At 34.7% G+C, this 11,969-nt stretch overlaps 1 protein-coding gene across 2 annotated transcripts in view; it reads right to left on the bottom strand.

Annotated features, from left to right (window-relative positions):
- LOC106880627 (cilia- and flagella-associated protein 97) overlaps nt 1-11,969 on the bottom strand; it is a 50,928-nt gene that overhangs the window by 14,657 nt on the left and 24,302 nt on the right. The window contains exon 2 of one of the 2 annotated variants that reach the window (XR_001410765.2): nt 1,987-2,120. The exons of the other annotated variant lie outside the window; for it this stretch is intronic. The gene's annotated coding sequence lies outside the window, so the exon portion shown is untranslated. The remainder of the gene's footprint in view (nt 1-1,986; nt 2,121-11,969) is intronic. 2 annotated transcript variants of the gene reach the window in all.

The following is an 11,969-nucleotide window of genomic DNA, read 5'->3' as shown; positions in this document are numbered from 1 at the left end:
CTATTTGTATATGCTCCACAAGGGAAAACAAGGAACATTGTTTACAACGAGGTCTTATAATCACAACAGCAAGAAAGTATGTACATGATCACCTTCTTTTACGAAACTTCATTGACTTTCATATATTTATATTGATATACATATATATACGTGTGTTTGGGTGCGTGTGTGTATATACATCTCTATATATAAAGATGATGCGTAGTCTAGACGGCGTTTTTAGATTTCATTATTCTCTTTAACCCGGGCAACGCCGGGTATTTCTACTAGTTATTAATATTATTATAGTATATGCCACTGAGGTCAGTTTTGCATTTCATCCTCAGGGTCAATGAAGTAAGTACCAGTTGAGTACTGGAGTCGACATAATTGACTATTCCCTTCCACCAAAATTTCAAGTTTTGTGCCTATAGTAGAAAGGATAAGACTGTGAGCTGGTAGGATCATTAACACACTAGACAGAGTGCTTAGTGGCATTTTTTCTGCTTTTATGTTCTGGGTTCAAATTCCATCAATGTAATCATCTTGCCCCACCTCCACCAAAATTTCAGGCCTTGTGCCTATTGCAGAAAAAATTATAGTTATTATAATTGCCTCTGCCATTGAATTTGACTTTATCTTTCACCCTTTTGGGATCAATAAAGTAAGCCCCAGTTGAGCACTGAGTTCCACTCACAAAATTTCAGGCTTTATGCATACAGTTGGAAGGATTATTATTAATATTGTACCAAAATTAGAAAGAATTATTATTATTATTATTACTATCATTATTAAAGCAGCAAGCTGGCAGAATCGTTAGCACACTGGACAAACTGCTAAGAGGTATTTCGCCAGTCACTACATTCTGAGTCTAAATTCCACCAATGTCGACTTTACCTTTCATCCCTTCGGGGTTGATAAATTAAGTACCAGAGAAACACTGGGGTCGATGTAATCATCTAGCCCCACTCCCCCACAATTTCAGGCCATGTGCCTATAGTAGAAAGGATTATTGCTATCATTGTTAAGGTGGTGAGCTAGCAGAATGGTTAGCATCCAGACAAAATGTTTAGCTGTATTTTGTCCAACTTTACGTTCTGCGTTCAAATTCCACCAACATCAACTTTGCTTTACATCCTTTCAGGGTCAATAAAATAAGTCACAAATGAGTACCAGGTTCAATATAATCAACCTACTCCTCCCCTAAATTTGCTGGACTTGAACCAAAATTTGAAAATATTATTATTATTATCATTGTTTAAAGTTCCCTGTCAGTCCTGATCCGTCAGATCAATGACTTTCTAGCTGTGATCATCTCATCATTTTCTTGAGGAACTGTAAACCTAGGACTACATTGTCCTATGAGTTCTCCCTTCTGATGGAAGATCGAGTGTGTCAAACATACAAACCAAAGTAGTGATTAATCTGATCCTCAACTCAATTTTGTAAACAAAAATCTGTTAAATATGTATTACTAGCATGCATTCAGAGTTATAATGTATATTCAACCATTTAGTCGTTTATTTTGGCCTACATTAAGCATGTTTTTTTGTTTTTGTTTTTTTTTGTTTTTTTTAAGGAATAATTTTCTCTATCCGACCAGCAAGATGTACTTTATGCTGCAATCCAGCCTGCAAAGTCAAACAACTTTGACATCCTGGTGGTCAACTGATATTTGAGGAACATCTGGCTGCTACCTAGAATAGGTCAAACCACCATATAAGATTCTCTGGTTAGCTTGTAAGCATCCTTGCATAAAAGGAGAGTTAGGATGGAGTTTGTCTTAGTTTTTATGACATTTCACTATATTATTGAGAAACATCTAAGGGAACGTCAGGCAGGTATAGGTTTAGCACTAAAACATTAAACAAATATCAATTGCTGTAGTACTCACACTAGATGCCTAATTTGGTAAGCTCTATCATTGTACATTGAAAGTCAAATATCTAAATGTCTTATAAATGAACATAGTTCAAGCTGAACATCAACAACATTGAATTCACCAACCTGGGAATGCTTTCAAGCATAGGTTTGTTGTTTTATCTGTTTGATTTGCAACCAGGATGTTTCAAGTTCAATCACAATGCATGGTGCTTTGGACAAGCATTTTCTTTTATAGCCCCAGGTTGGCTAATCAATGTCTAGTGAATGGAATTTGGAAGATAAAGATTTTGCAACACAATATTATCAACATCATCATCATCATTTTACTGCACCAATTTTCCATGCTTGCATGGGTCATAAAATCTGTTAAGGCAGATTTTCCTACAACCAAATACTCTCCCTGTCACTAACCCTCATCTATTTTCACGCATATTAATATTTGCGCTTGTCCTTCAAACATGATCGACATAATGGTCAAACACGTTTTCACGAAAGTTTGCAAACAAATGTCAGTAACAATTGATAATTAGGATACAATACTGAGACAAGGATGAACATACACTCATGTGAGCTTCTTCTATTCTCCAGATCCACTCACAAAGCTTTTGGTCAACTGGTAGGGTGGAGAGATAGCAGGAGACACATGCCTAAAGTGTCAGACTAAACCTAAAACTTTGCGGTTGCAAAGTGAACTTCTTAACTACAGAACCATGTTTGCACATACATATATGCATATATGTTGTGTGTGTAAAATGGCTGGCGTTAGAAGGCATTCAACCATAAGAACTATGTCAAAGCAGACACTGAAGCATAATATAGTCATTTGACTAGTCAGATCTTGTCAAACCAGTCAACCTAGCAGCCCATGCTATCATGGAAAACATACAAAAAGATGATGATGAAGATAGCATATCTTTCACCAAAGTATATCACCGTAAGATGTAAACAGCAGCAAGAAGAAAGAAAATAACTAATTTCAGATAAAAATTTTGAGTATATTTGTTCTGAGTGAGTTACACACACACACTCAATCCCCTGCCACTCTCTATGCCATCATTAAATTCAGTGAACTATAGTGATTGGTTTGTGGGAAACTTGAAACCAACAATGCTTATTGTTCAGCAAATAGGATATAAAATAAAAAGAATAAATAGTAATACAACTAATTAAAAAAAGAACAAAAAACACCATCATTACACATTACTTCATTTGAATCAACTTGCCTAGCTAAATATAAGTGCTGCAACCATTTCCTGGTTCAGTAGTTGGCTAATGGTAGTAAGAGCATCCAACCATAAAATTCACATGCTTTGATAATAAGAATACATCTAAGTTTACAAAATTATTATTTATTAAAATGTAATGAAATATTAAAAAAAAAAACCCACTATTGTAACATCAATCCACTTAAACTAAATTTCATAAATGAATACTATACAAAACAACTGAACTCTGTTAGTGTTACCTTAAAACAAAATTAAAACATGAATAGAAATATATATATATGTAAATTACAACATCTAATTAACATAATGCATCAGATAGGTTAAGTTAATTATTTCATTTAATTATTGAATCATCAGAAAATGCATGCTCCAGCAATTTACAAATGTCTAACAATTTGCAAAAGAAAAAGACAAAAAGAACACTCCACCTAAACTAACATGAAATAGTACAAAAAAAAAAAAATTTTTTTAAAGAATGTATGTAAAACAGCTACATTTCCTGAAACGTGGGTGTTGCATGCCAATGGTAGTTGTTTTTGTTATTATTATTAAGGCGGTGAGCTGGCAAAATTGTTTGCACACTGGGCAAAATTGTTTGCACACTGGGCAAAATGCTTAATAGTATTTTGTCCATTTTCACATTCTGAGTTCAAATTCCGACGTGGTTGACTTTGCCTTTCATCCTTTCGAGGTCAATAAATTATGTACCAGCGAAACACTGGGATCAATGTAATAGACTAGTCCCCTATCCATAAATTTCAGGTCATGTGCCTTTAGTAAAAAGGATTATCATTATTTAAGGCGGTGTGCTAGCAGAATCATTAACATGCTGGGCAAAATGCTTAGTAGGATTTCATTTGTCTTTACATTCTGAGTTCAATTCCAAGGTCAACTTATCCTTTCAGGGTTGATATAAGTACCAGTTGACTACTGGGGTCTACTTAATTGACTTACCCCTCCCTGAAGTTGCTGGCCTTGTGCTAAAATTTGAAACCATTATTATTATGGCAGATAAGCTGAATTAAGGCATCAGAAGAAATACTTTGCTGTTTTTCTTCTGGCCCCTTAGATTTTGAGTTCAAATCCTACTGAGGCCAACATTATACTTTATGTGTGTTTAAGTGTGTATCTATGTGTATGTTTTTACGTACTTATATATGTATAGTGGAGGCGCAATGGCCCAGTGATTAGGACAGCGGACTCGAGGTCATAGGATCGCGGTTTCGATTCCCAGACCAGGCGTTGTGAGTGTTTATTGAGCAAAAACACCTAAAGTTCCATGAGGCTCCGGCAGGGGATGGTGGCGAACCCTGCTGTACTCTTCCACCACAACTTTCTCTTACTTCCTGTTTCTGTCATGCCTGTAATTCAATGGGTCAGCCTTGTCACACTGTGTCACGCTGAATATCCCCGAGAACTATGTTAAGGGTACACTTGTCTGTGGAGTGCTCAGCCACTTGCACGTTAATTTCATGAGCAGGCTGTTCCGTTGATCGGATCAACTGAAACCCTTGACGTTGTAAGCGACGGAGTGCCAACAACAACAATATATGTATAGATGATATGTTCACATGTATGTGTGTTTGTGCAAGTGTATACTTATGTGTATATTTATATGTGCATGTGTTTTGTTCCTGAAAGCTGAACTGATTCAATAAACTAAAACATTAATGTACAAATGACAAAATAAATAAATAAAGCTTTCTCCACAAGTTAACATCCTGTTCTAAGGGCAAATAAGAAATATTTCCTAAATAGGATGTATCCTGTTATGAAACATCCTAGTTTGATACAAGCAATTACTGCATCAGATAACCATCCTGTTGTGACACATCCTATAGTGACACACAATTACTTCAATCATTACATGGCAGTCAGCTTCCCAGCCACATGGTTCTATGCATGGGTAAGTGTTTTCTACTATAGCCCTAGGCCAACCAAAGTCTTGTGACTGAATCTGGTAGACGGAAACTGAAAGAAGTTTGTTGCGTATGTAATTTAAAAAAGAATAAGATAAATCTCAAATGCAGAATAGCTGTGCAATTCACCCAATGCTTCCAAATCTTGATATATAAAAGAGAGTTTGTGTGTGTGCATATGTTTCTTATGGAATCGAAAACTGAGTTGCTGATTTTGACATCTGAGGTATCAAAAGATTCAGTAATCTTTTGGCTACCAAATAAACTTTATTTTCATTTACATATCTGCATTACAAAAATTTAACATTATAATCTTTCTCTAAGTCAACTATTGTAAATAACATTTTATACCACCACCACCACAATGTCACATTTATGTGTATGTTTTATGTACTTGTATATGTATAGATGATATGTTCACATGTATGTGTGTCTGTGCAAGTGTATACTTATGTGTGTTTGTTACGTATGTTAGGCCAAAGACTGAGAAGTATGTGTGATAGTGTATGTGTGTCAGTATACAAACATTTTTGTGATGACTGACATACACACATACATCTAAAGACAAACAGACATACAGAGGGACGGAGATAGGCCTGAGGTGTGCGTGAATGTATGTCTGTATGTGTCTGTCTTAGTATATGTATGTGACTGTACCACCCAACAGTGAAACGTGCTGATTTTGAAAGAGTTTAGTTTAGTTGTATCCTCTCATTCTGTGGAATGGACAAGATGGGTATCATTTCAATACTCCACAGATTGAACCTGCAACAGGAGAGCCAATTACAAACAAAAGGGTGTCATCAATGACTTCTATTCTTACCAGCTGATGTTAAGACCAGAACAATCAAATCAATTATACATGTATCGTGATCTATTTCAGCAATACTTGGTTGACATGTATGCTAAAGTTGTGAGTGAGCATCTCCACTACATTTGTAACAATCAAACAAAGTTAAGGGCTGGAAATTATGTTCATCACCAAGATACTCTGAGGACAGATGTTAATATTCAAAACATAGGGCAACTTATAATCCTCCAATCATCATTCACAGGTAGTCCTCGATATATGCACAAACGAACACAAGATGCTATGACATATGTCAGGACATATGGAAAACCAGATCTCTTTGTCACTTTCACCTGCAATCCTAAATGGCAGGAAATAAAATTTAACCTTCTTCCAGTGTTGCATCTTCTGGTATTGCAACTACCCTCCTCAATGGAGGAAGAACTGCTCATTCCATGTTCAAGTTCCCTCTAAACCTTGCAATGAAAGAATCTCAAATGTGCAACATTTCCAAACACTCAGCAATGGCAACAAGTCTCCATCAAACTTACCTCATTGTTTGGGATGAGTGCACTATCACATTGTGGAGCTCTAGAGGTACTCCAAGACATAAAAAAACTATAGCACGCTCATGGGAGAAGTAACAGTTCTTCTTGCAGAAGATTTTTGTCAAACGTTGCCAGTTATCCCCCCAAGGATCAAAAGCTGATGAGGTCAATGCATGCTTCAAACAATCGTACCTTTGGAGACTTGAAATAACTTCATCTTACAAGCAACATCAGAGTACTTCTACAAGGTGATCATACGAGCTTCTTAAGATTGATAATGGGATTATTAACCTTCAACTCAAGACTTTGGCTACATGAAATTACATGTGGTCAAATGATACTTTCTCTTAGGAATCTTATGAATAAAGTAGTTCCTAATTCATCTGTCAATTACAACTGATGTAAACTAACTATGTGAAACAGTTACACTAGCTCCAACTTATGAAATGGTTGATAAACTCAATCATGAACTTCTTCAAAAGTTAACAGATACATCAGAAATGACTTTTCAATCAACTGACAGCAGTCGATCAAGATCAGGTTGTTCAATACCCTGTTGAATTTCTGAACACATTTAAACCCACTGGGGTGCCACCGCATAACTTGACACTAAAACTGGGTGCTCAGTTACGTTGACCCATCTCACCTGTGTAATAGAACTTGCTTAATTGTTACTTCCATGAAGCCCCATGTCCTACAGGCAACAATCATAACAGGTAGTCCTCAGAGTCAATCCCTCAAAGTAGTTGCACTTGATGCTTCTACCATGGCCAACTCTATGTTGCTTGCTTGCGAGTTGGAAGCAGCAACAATTTATTCATTTCAGCACCAACAAAAAATTACACAATGAATATTGTTTACCCTGAGATGCTTCAACATTGACAGATTTTTAGTTTGAAATTCTATTATCATTATTACAGTTTGGATATTTTTTAATAAAATATAGATATTTTGAAATAATTATGAGAATCTATCTTTATATTTACTGTTTACTAATCTGAATAAGAACAGCAGTAACCCTGGCAATGCCAGGTCATTCAACTGGTGTATATATATATATATATATATATATATATATATATATACTTTATTTGTGTTCATCGCTGTTTGGGATTAAATTCAAAATGGAGACAAACACTGATGTTCTATCTGATAGGCTTCACAACTGTTAAGGGTTACCTTAATATGAAACCAATGGTAGCCTTAATCCACAAATAAAAAATTTTTATCCACTATTGCAGTACTGAGCACTCATTCTCATTGTTCAATATTTATATGTGTGTGTGTGTGTGTGTGTATGTATATTTGTAGCACCTTGACTTGATATTGTTCGAAATGAGTGTTGCTGTTATATAAGCAGTGTCATTCATTTCCAATATTCTGTGAAAACATGTCTGACCATGGGTAAATATTACAGTGTTTAGAAACAGGTGAAGGTTAGCAACAGGAAGAGCATCCAACTGTAGAAAATCTACCTCAATAAACTCCATTCATCCATGCAAGTACAAAAATGTGGATACTAAAATGATGCTAACACATTATTGTGATACACATCTACTTCAGTTACCACAAGCTGTGTGATACACCGACTTCAGCAAACTGTGAAACTTTATGAGGATCACTCGACCTGCTAGAAAGAGCAGTCAAATATCCTTCAACTCACACTTACTGAGTTTTAAAAAGGGGTACTTTAGATAATAGAGACCTAGCTACATTATATTTGAATAACAATGGCTGGAATCAAGAAAGATCTTGAACTAAACAATAACAACACATAAACGCATCTTCAGTTACTATATTCTTATGACAGAATGACCATAATGTTGTAATGTACATCTATTTTGTTGGTTACCATATTGTTGAGTGTAACATATTCTATTGAGACACAACTGAATAATCAGTTTTTGTTCTCTTCCAACACATAACTGCTTTAATATCTACTATTCTACTGTGACACAGAACAGATGTATCAATCACCATACTGTTACACAAACTGATGACATCAAATACTATTATGTTGTAACACAGAACTAATCATATCAAATACTATCATAATGTAACAGAACTGATCACATCAAATGTATCATATTGTAACACAGAACTGATCATATAAGGTACTATCAGTGTTGATGTATCTGTTACCATACTGTGACACAGAACTGCTTGCATTAAATTTAAGGTGCCATGGAGATTCTCCATGCAGGGAATTAAGATTTTTAGATTCTAAGGCTAGTGTCATAGTTTTCCAGAAGATATCAGTATAATGCTCAAACTATCTATTTCTGATGATTGTGCGGTATGAGGTTGAGAAGCTAGTTTGGACATCCTCATCATACAAGAAAGACTTCTGTTTGAAAGACATGAAAAGTGATTCCTTGATGCAAGTAGATGTATCTAGGAGTACACAAATACCTACTAGTTCTTTCAAGGTGCTAGTGTACCTTTTTTTATACTTGAAACAAACAGTAGTGAAGGTACATTGCCTAATGGACAGGGTGTTACACTAATGATCTGAAGATCATGGTTTCAGTTCCCAAACCAGGTGGTGCATTGTGTTGTTGAGCAAAACACTTCATTTTACGTTGTTGCAGTCCACTCAGCTGTAAATGAGTAACCCTGCAACAGACTGACATCCCATCCAGGAGGAATGTTGTGATCTTGGTCACTTATACACCATAGAGACTGGGTAACCAGTCCTACAAGTCCTAAGGCTCAAAACAGTAATGTCCAGAGATTAATGATGATGATGAAACAAATAGTATCACAGGTGAGACGTCCAATGTGATCCTATGAAAAATTCCCACAGCAATAATACTTGTGACTGTGATAAGATAACTGTGAGAAAAGAATAATATCTTTGAAAAGTTTGATTGAAAAGTCAAGAATTATTCTCCAGCTACTTCAATGGAGACTACTGCACAGTTTTCTAGAATCATGTCTGAGAATCTTTCATAGCCATTTCTAAAGTGCATGAGCCTGATCTACAGCTGACGTCAAAGCTAGAGTTTTGTCTTCAAGTAGTCTGGTTCATATATTATATATGTGCAGAAGAGACTTCTGTTATGAATGAAACACAAATATATTTTTATTTGCATTTATATCAACCACATGTTTGAAGTTACACAATTTAAACCGATCATATCCTATCCAAATATTCCAATATCTACCTGTTTTATGTTCAATCTGACTAGATCCAGTCTCTCACACATAGCCTACAATGTCATTCTAAAAATAATCACATCATCAAAATCTTGAAGGTACAAGATAATGCATAATCAATTCAAAACAATGTGAATAAATCAGCATTACTTTTGACAGAGTAATCTGAAAGTTAAAGGGTTAAGTTCAATTTCTAAAGAGATTTTACACACACGCATATATATATATCAATGACTGCAGTACAAGCTTGTGTTATGCTATGGCTTCAAAGACCAGTTGAATGAAAGTCTTTTCTTTAAGCAGTTAAGGTGTCATTATAGGTAATGCACTTGGAAGTAACTTCAAAACATTCTAAGGAGAAGAAAGAAAACCAATTTGCTAGGAATCTCAGATAAAAATCAGGAGTTCCTTCAAATATAACTTTATATTCCACAAAGACAAACAATCAATACTTAAAAGATGCAAAGACTCATGAACTGTTGGTAGCACATTATTCAGGTTTTTTCAGGCTGGAGTCTACATCTTATACCAATACCAACAATCATAAAATATTAGTAAATTCAATTGCAGTGTGCACAACCAAAGCTGAAAGTCAACATACTTTCATTTACTAAAAGTTTCACTGACATATATCTGCAGGTAGGTAGACACTAGGTAGAGATAGTTTATAAGAGTATTTATAGCAACAGTAGCAAGTAGTAACTGCAACGTCTTGTAGAAAGACAGATTCAACTATTTTTTGTTATTATAATACAACATTATTAACAAATATTATCACAAGTATTGTCACATTTAACATCCTCCTGTGTCACATAAATGTTTTAAAAGTCAACCTTATGTGGTGTCACACATTCAATCAGTTAATTATATCATGTGTTAAGGTTATCTCTACAGTTCTTATATCAAGATAACCTTAACAAGTGATTTAATAGCACTGCTAACACAGTAGAATACAGTATTGACTTATAAAGTGTTTGATATACTTTGTAGTTCCTACGAGTCATTAATTAATAGGTCAATTATATAGTGTTTATTGTTAATAATTGTGCTTGACGCTACAAATATTATAAGCTCTAACAAATGAAAAATCATGAAACTGAAAGCATGGACAAGCTCTAATGATCCTTAAGTAGTACAATGGAGAATGAGAAGTACATATAAAGAGAGAGAGAGAAGGAGGAGAGAAATAGTAATGATGTTGGTGGTGGTATATTTGTGAAATAGTCACATCTAGAATAACTTCAATCATAATTCTGTTGGATCCGGACTATACCTCCAACCACACACACATCCTTAAATGTTATATGCAATGAGTATTCCTGCCGCTTCAACAACAGAACTCACTATCCCATAGAATTTACATACAAGTGGCTGAGCATTCTATAGCAGTCTTAACATGCCTATGATAGTGGAAGACTTGTTATATCATAGAAAGTTGATGAGATCAAATTTGAAAACATTGTATTTCATAGAGACAAGCATTATGCAAGGTCACAATAAATGGAAACATGGCAAAGTACGGACTCAGCTCATCCATTAGTGTTGAAAAGTAAAAAGCAACATTTAAATGATGATTAATCCCCACTTCATACACTCACACAAACATCATTATCATAAAGGGTCAAATCATGTGCCTTCTTTTTGGTTTGATGATTTCTCCCTTTCTGTCAAATTATAGAAACATGAAAAGAGGAAGTAGTAGCAGAGCTGAGAGAGAAGGAAGATATAGAAAGAAAGTATAACATAGAGCAGTGGGTTAGATGAAGTCAGATAAATAAGTGAGAGATTTGTATAGAGAAAGAGGCAACCAGACAGAAATAGCCATTAGTCAGCAGTAAGTGAAACAGGCAATCAAGTGAGCAGATAGTGAAATACAGACAGGGATAGAAGAAAAAGTTAGAGAGGGAAGAAGAGTTGGCACAAACAAGAGAAAAGTGGAAAGGAGGGATACAGAGCTATACAATAGAGAATGTGAATTTAGAAAGAAACAGAAGCAAGGAATGAGGGGGAAAAGAATAATGATAATGAAAAGAAGACAAATAGAAGAAAAAAGATGGAGTAATGAAGCAAAAAGATTCAGAATTATTGAATGTAGATAGAAATAAATGCAGTCAATTTTGGCAGGTACTAAGACTAATGTGTATAAATTTTATCATCATGATTTTAACATACTTTTTCATGCATTGGTCAAAATTTATTAAAATAAAGAAAATTTATTAAAATAAAGAAAAATTTTTAAAACTTGTGTAAATTTATTTATAACGCATGTAATATCAAAAGGAAGGTTAGCTTTTTTCAAAATAAATGGTTTCAACAGGTTTAATTATTATTTATGAGTGTTAACTATTAACAGTGTATATGTGTGTGTGTGCATGTGTGTATTCATGCATATATAAATATGTGTGGGAGTACATATGTTCACACATATGTATATATATATATATATATATATATATATATATAT

This window comes from Octopus bimaculoides, chromosome 13 (genome assembly GCF_001194135.2).
Source record: "Octopus bimaculoides isolate UCB-OBI-ISO-001 chromosome 13, ASM119413v2, whole genome shotgun sequence".
Classification (NCBI taxonomy): Eukaryota; Metazoa; Mollusca; class Cephalopoda; order Octopoda; family Octopodidae; genus Octopus; species Octopus bimaculoides.
The sequence above is the reverse complement of the archived record's forward strand: the minus strand, read 5'-3'. Positions and strand labels throughout refer to the sequence as shown.